Here is a 7,939-nt window from a genome sequence, read left to right as displayed (position 1 = left end):
AATTTGAATAAAGGTCTACATCCAGGTCTAAGCTTGAGCTGAAGCTCTAGGAGTTATTAAGTCTGGATAAATAATAAAATCACAAGAGTAGATGGGTCACAAACTATGAAAATAAGATGAGCTGTGGGCTCAGAAATCAACTCTAGTGAACACCTATATGTATAGGGTAGAAAGAATAAAAAATTCTATGAAGATGAAAGAGAAGTTACTGCCAAGTGTGTGATGTGAATAAGATAATGGGAGATAGAGCTTCGAGAAGAGAGTGCTTAGTCACCCCCAGTGTTAAGAAATCCAGTAGGACGGGGACTGAAAGTTATCACTATATTTGGGGAGGAGCAGCACCCGATGATAACTTTACCACTGTAGAAATTAGTAAGAAGGAGAGATGAAAACAAAGAATTGCTGCATATGGATAAAGTAGAAACAGTGTAGCAGCCACTCCCATGAGAAGTTTAGGGACTCTCTGTGCACCATGCATCCAGAGTTCAAGTTACAGGTAGGGCACAAATCAAACTGGAGGCAGGTGGTGAAGCTGCTTGATGCAAGAAAGAAACCAGATTTCCCTGTCCTAAGTCCAAATCTAGGTCTTTTAGATAATTACATTCACCTAAGTATCTCAAAATAAATGCATTCTTTTGTCACATTTTCCAGTTTTCATGATGGTCTGGATGAGACACTAAGTGAAGTTTTCCAAGCATATATTTAAACATACAAACAATAAGGTTTGAACAGGCAGAACATGTAGGTGATTTACTTTAATAAGAGATAAACAGGAAATGGCAAACTGAAAACAAATTGAAAAGTCATGATGCACTTCTGCATAGAAAAATAGTTCGTGACTTTCCTGATGATCTAATATTAAGTCCAAGTGCCTTTTCAATTCATAGGGAATACTTAATAGGACCAAATAGGTGTAGGCTTACTAATTAAACTTGAATAGGCTTTTTTTTTTTTTTAAGAGAGATTTTTTACTATGGGGTGTGTGTGCTTGCCAGAAAGACAGAAGGACAGAAAGCAAGACATCACTCCCCAGGAGGATGGCCATGTGGCAATCCCTTCTACTCCATTCTACTCTTAATTTTGGAAAGAAATGCACATGCACCCAGCATGAGATTTTAAGCCACTGGGTCCAGGACTTGAACCATGGTTAGCCACATGGGAGTCCAGTGACAAAACCATTACATCATCTGCTGGTCCTGAAAGGGCATGTTTTTAAACATCATGCAACATCACCATAATTCAGCCATGTGATCTTTTTCAATAAGTTGAGTGCCTAGGTGCTAGATTAAAGGAACAAAATATTTAGAGGTACGAGTTAACATTGCCTCTTGGGAACTGCAGATTTCTTCTCATCAGAGTGATATTAAATAAAAGTAAGGCTCTGGGTCTACTAGCACGTCCCGGGAACATAGGAAAGTTGTCTGCTTTGTGGGGAGTGGAGGGAGATAGAGCTGGCCATGAAGGCTGGAACCAGATAATGAAGAGCTTTATGTATCATGCTGAGGAGTCTGGACTTTATCTTGTGGGTTCACAGAGAGCTATTAAAGACTTAACTAAGGGATTGTCAAGATCAGATTTCTATTTTCTGGCAGCTACAGTGTGGAGGAGAACTGAAGGAGGACAAAGACTGGAGACTAGGATACCAGTTAGGAGTTCTGCTTACCTCCTTTTGTCCTTCCATCTCTGGATGCCTAGACACCAATGCTCCAGGCCTATTCTTGGTATGGTCTTTCTTTCCAGGGGCTGCCTTCCCTGATACAAGCTTTCTTTTTATGCTAATGTGTACCCATGTGTATGCACAGACACAGAGACAGACACACAGACAGAACATGGTTTTTATTTTGACCCTTCTAAGGCAGGAACATGTCTTTTTGTTGTATTCAGGTCAACCGGAGTCATGTCAAGAGACAAAGGACACGCTGTCTGAAAAAAAGACTTGTTGGTTGTTGGGACTACATGAAAGGTTTATGGGTTTTGTTCAGGAGTAGGGATGAGGCTGTTTGGGTGTGCAAAAATTATATTCAAGCTACTTAAATGAATTTAATGTAAACTGTTTATGTTTTTTATATTTTTTTACAGTGTATTTCTCATGGAATACATAGATATACAGAATTCTAAAAGGCAATAGGAGAAGAGAATTGAGGAGGAGAAGAAATTAAAAATGTATATGTAGGGACCAGCAGGTAGCATGATAGTTAAGGCACTAGACTCTCACATGGTCAACTGCAGTTTGAGCCCCAGACCTGACAGCTTGAAAATCACATCAGGAGTGTGTGTGTCTTGAGAAGAGAATGTAGGTGAAGGGATTGCAGCATGATCATCACTCTTAGGGGAGGATTTCTCACTTTCCCTCTCTCTGTCTGTCTCTAGCACAGGCACCCTATGGCAAAAAGCTTAAAAAAAAAAAAAAGTATGTATATAGAGTGGACCTTATTCAAAAAGTCCCAAATGAATCTTGTGCACTAATTGCCACAAATTAGCCGCAGAAGCAATTAATAAGGAAAACAGATGTTCCCCTTCCCTAGAAAAAGAAAAAAATAAATGTTAAATGCAATAAAAATTTTCCAAATGATGATTCAAAACCAAGCAAGCTTAAGGGGAAGAGTGATGGAAATTGTCTACACATCTGTTTCTAATGGCGTGGGTGTCTCTAGGTTTATAATTGCAGTAAGACAAACTAAGTACAGTCTTTTCTAATAGCTGTAAGTCTTGGGAGATAGAGAATAATGTAGTCTAAGTGGATTGCTAAAAGATAGCATTCTTAAAGGAAACGTTAGTTATTACCTATGTGGTCTTTAATGTCGAAACTATTGTTTGCAGAACATTCTGTTTTTATGCCTATGTCTCTTGTCTTTCTCATGTTCAACCACAGGAGAGAGTTGATCAAATCTAAACGAGTTGGAAAGTGGAAAGAATCATTGCATATGTTTTGTATATGTTATTCAATCACTAAGAGATTTTTTTGAATTGCAAATTCCAAGAGTGACTATTAATCAGAATAGCACAGCTCTTATTTTAGAGGGAAACAGTCTATTTTTTTAATAACACTTTCACTATCTGCCAAAATAATGAGGCCATACTGAAAGGTTTAATAACTGGCATTGATGGCTCCTTTTGGACTCTCGGAGAACGCGCATTTTTCTTAACCTAGTGATATCAGTGAGGTGGTAAGTGGCTCAGCTATATAGGCCAAGTCCGAAATGACAAAAGAGAACATCCAACATTGAAGCTACTGGTGGGCACCGGAGTCAGCAGGCTGATGGAGACAAGATAGCACGAGCGGACCAGATTCTGAGCAGGGCTAGGATTTAAAGGTGCCTCTTGCACTGCTCAAACATTGAAAGCTGGATCAGCTTCGGTTCATGGTGTCAGAGTCTGATAACTCTCCTGTTCACATAAGGTAGAGTGCTAATCCTAATAGGGGTTGCTTCCAAATAGTTTATGAACTTAGTATTGCTTCCCCGCCTCTAACCTCAATAGCTGAGAGTTGATGGGGATAAGCTGCTAGGTTTTAGAGTGTCAGATCTTTGGGTCTGAAACATTTCTTCCTTCCTTCCTTTCCTTGTAAGGCCAGGACACTTCGTCTTCTACGCATTGTGCTAATTAAATGCAGGTCTAGTATGCCAAAAATGTTTTGAATGTAAAAGATTAACGAGAAAGTAAACTTTTGTGAAAGGAGGGAATTGAGACAGGCAAGGCCCCTCCCTGTTGGCATGGTTTTAAGGGGGAGGTAATCTGGAGGTCTTAGGAACTTGAACAGTGCAATTTTTTAAAGAGACAATTGGCTCCAATGAGAAAGAATGAACAAAATATTTCAGGGACTCAGGCGGCAGCCACCCAGGAAGGCTCACCACCATCCCGGGTGACAGATGAGCTGTAAGTGACTGTCTGAGTAAGTGAGGGCAAGATTAGGGCCATCCTACATTTGCCTCTTCTGAACATATTTCCTCTTGTTTTGTTTTAGAGCTCACCATAAGGGGAACCCACTGACCATTTTGACCTTTCCTTCCAGGTTTGGCATTTGGAGGAATAAATCAGGATTAGCACTGCCATTAAGCCTCAGAGGTAGTGTCTTTACGACAAAAGTAAGACCAGTACTGGCAGTTTTAGCATCTGGGACAGTGCTACATTGCTAATTTGGAACCCTAAGAATTAATCGGTAGGAGAAACTTGATGTTCCTGCAGGTCACACCAAGCACCGCAAATATTTTGAGTATTACTTGCTCCATCAGTCGGGTGGTGGGAGGTGAGGAAGGAGATAAAGATTTGTGTTTTGGTAACGTGCCAGCAGCAGTCCGATGTCAGCTAACCTTTGGAGAAGCAGAAAGTTTTGTTTCTTTTTTTTTTGAACAAAAACATTTAGTGATAGTCAGACTGATGAACATATTTGGAAACTCTGAAATGATGTAATAATGGCAACAATGTTATTTTTACAGCATTAGAAGAAAGGAGGAAAACCACCAGCTGCCAAACTCATTGGTCACATTGATCCCTAATAAATCCTGGGTTAACTTGCCCAATATTACTCATAGGCTCTAAGCCTGTGAATCTGTTAGGACTTAAGATACATTACTTTTACTTGGGAGGGTAAGAGAAAATCTTTTGGCATATGGTTAAAGGAAGGGTAATTTAGTACACTTTCTTAATATTTTGAAAAGCCATATTGAGACAACATTTTTTTGATGAATGGCTTGTCTCTCAATTAAAAACAAACAAAAAAATGGCAACTTCTCACCAAGGAAATATGGGGGGAGGTCCACCTAAGAGAAGACAAAACTTCCTAAGGTCTTTCAGGGTTTTATTCAGAAAAAGATAAAAACAAAAGTGTGATGTTATTTTCACATAAACCAAGTCACATTTGCTGAAAGTTGCAAAGGCGCTATACTGTTGACAAGGGCACCTGTCTTTTTCTAATATAAATATTTAAGCTTTAAAATTTATTTAATTTTATTTGTTATTATTATTTATTAATTTGACCAGAGAGAGAGAAAGGGAAAGTGAGGAAGCAAGTTTCTAGATCTGGAACTTGAACCATGGTCAGCTATGTGGGGGTCCAGTGCCTCAACCCCCATACCACCTGCTGGTCTCTATATTTGTTTGAATCAGTTAGTTTCCTCCATGTGAAAAAGACAGGCACCCAACAAGACCTTCATGCCATGATCCACTCCTTGTTCTAGTTAGCGCCAGATCATGGTTACATATGCAACCAGCATGTTCAGGAAGGTATCTGAACATGGATCTGGAAACTTCTGATGTGGGTCAACCTCAGCGCGCTGTTACTGCTTGCAACACTGTCCCATACCTCTCGTGTGTGTGTGTGTGTGTGTGTGTATGTATATATGTGTGTGTGTGTATACTTTTCAGATTAATTTCACCTTTTACTAAAGTTTTCACCATGATGTTTACTATATATATATATATTTTGAACAGAAGCTTTACATTTTTCTGCTTCCTCCTCTTATACCTCACATCCACCTTCACTACCCACTTTCTGCATGTCCAAGTCCCTCTAACATATTTTAAGCACTTTTTCCTGTCAAATCTAATAGGTTCAATACTATTATTATTCCTATTCTAAGAATTAAAATGCTGCCATTTTCTTTGATCCAGTAGCTTAATATGGTCAGCAAGTCCATACAACTGGTGAATTGTGCAACTAGGATTCCATGTCAAGCCTGAGAAACTTCAGAGGCTAAGATTCTGACTATGAGACTGAACTATGGAGATGATACTTCTTTAGTAGTAGCAGGTAGGGCTCAGGGGTTGAAGTGATAAGGATCTGGGTTTGTTCCTCTACTGGCTGTGTGAACTGAATAGACTCAGCCTCATCTATACGATAGAGATAATAGTCATTTCATAGAGTTTTTGTCAGGATTAATTTATGTATAGATGCAAGGTCCAGTACACCCAAGTGATTAGTAAAGAGTAATTGTTTTTGTTGAAGAACAATTATTGGAATATGCTTAGTTGTTTTACTTACTCTTTAATAAGAAGTTTCCTGAATCGAGCTCTACTTCAGACCAGTAAGTCATGTCAGTGAAGAGACTTTATGAAAGGGGCTATTGTCTCTCATCCCCTCTTATTCTTAGGATAAAGCTAGTTTGGGATATAATGACTCTGGGCTTTTGGTTCCTTTTCTTTACCTTGTCCTACCCAATCCCATAAGTAATTGTTAATGGCTACCTCACACTACTGCTCTCTAGATCAGTCCTGCAAATTACAATCCACTCTTTATTTTCTCCCTGATCTATAAAGATTAGTGAAGCCGTACCAGTATGACAGATATGTTTCAGCTCGGGTTCTCTTTGGCACTGAATTATAATTGGTTCAAAGCACACATCTAAGGGAAAGATTGTCTGAGTCCTTTGCATTGAAATTGCTTTTCTTAAACAGGTGATGTGCTGAGACCCAGAAAGTCAAGCCTCTGTAAAGCACCTCCTCCAATCATCCATCAAGCTTTAAAAGCAAGTTCAGAATTTACCTGGTGTAGAAATGGTCACTGACTAATCTCACTTCATTTCGACTACTTCCACATTACTCTCAGAATTTTAGTTTTGTTTTTAAAACGATCGGTCCTTGGTTACATGACAAAGGTTCTTAAAAATTGCAGTTTAGTATCTCTCTTCAATCAGATGATCTAGTCCTTGAAGCAGGGGCCTTATTTTCCACACACTAAATATGGATGAAGAATACATAGAAATAAAAAGAGCCAGGTAGAACAGTGGTAATATTATTGGACCCACACGGGAAGGGTCCTAGGCTCATGTCTCAGAAAGTACCTGAGCACACCATGCATGTATTTGCCCAAATCGGGCAGTGGATCATGACATGATCACTTCTTCAAGGATCCCTCTCTCTCTTTCTTTCTGACTTAATAAAGAATTAATTTAATTAAAAATATATAATAAAAAGAAATAAAATATAAAATATATGGTCCCTGACTTCAAGGAATACACAATTCAACTGAACAGAGTGAACAGAGATACTGATTGCAACTTTGTTTTTTATTATTTTTTATTATTATTATTTTTGTATGTGCACTTGCTGGAGAGAGACAGTGACAGAAAAAGTAAGACATCACCCCCAGGGGGTTGGCTATGTGCAATCCCTACTCCACTCTCCTCCTGGGATTTTGGGTATATATACACATGTGCTTGGCATGATTTCCAAGCCACCAGGTCCAGGACTGTGGTTGGCTACCTGGGAGTCCAGCATCTGGGCTATGCCATCGCCTGATCCCACTGTTTGCCATGTATCCAAAAATGATCCCAACTACCAAAGTTTAAAATTCTCTTTTTTCTTAACCAAGGACAGCCCACTGCCAATCTGTGAATAGAGATGGGGGTTTCTTTGCTACTTGTCACCTGCGTTATCTTCTATGTGAATAATTTTATTTTAAGACTCAGAATTTGATTATTTTGACACCAGTGTTATCAATCAGGGTTTGATCAGAAGACATAAGTCACTCTATGTTATTTTGATTAAAGAGATATTTATTATATTGAGTTACATGTTTATACATCCATTTAAAGAGCTGAGGGAGCTAAGGCAGAATGCCTCTTTCAGAAAGTCTTGAAGTGCAACATTATAGGGAAGCTACAACTACTAATCCCAGACTCAGCCAAGTAGGTAATTCATAATAAGAAAACTTAGAATTGGCTCCATTGCTTAGTGGTTACAAGGATATGGAACCCATATGGCCAGCTGTGGTTTGAATCCTAGCCCTTATGCTTGAAAACACACCAGGGTACATGTGCATGCTGTGCTTGAGACCCAACAGGATGGAAAAAAATGAGGAGAAGGGGTTGTGGGCATAACCATGCCATATTTGGGGGTGTGTGTCTTCTCTCTCTCTGTTTCTCTGGTGGGTGCATGCACCCTTTGGCAGTGAAAAATAAAAAAACAAACCAAACTCCAAACTAAGAAAACCCAGAAGCCA

The sequence above is a fragment of the Tupaia chinensis genome, unplaced genomic scaffold (assembly GCF_000334495.1).
Source record: "Tupaia chinensis unplaced genomic scaffold, TupChi_1.0 Scaffold000667_1, whole genome shotgun sequence".
Classification (NCBI taxonomy): Eukaryota; Metazoa; Chordata; class Mammalia; order Scandentia; family Tupaiidae; genus Tupaia; species Tupaia belangeri.
This window is presented reverse-complemented; position numbering follows the sequence as displayed.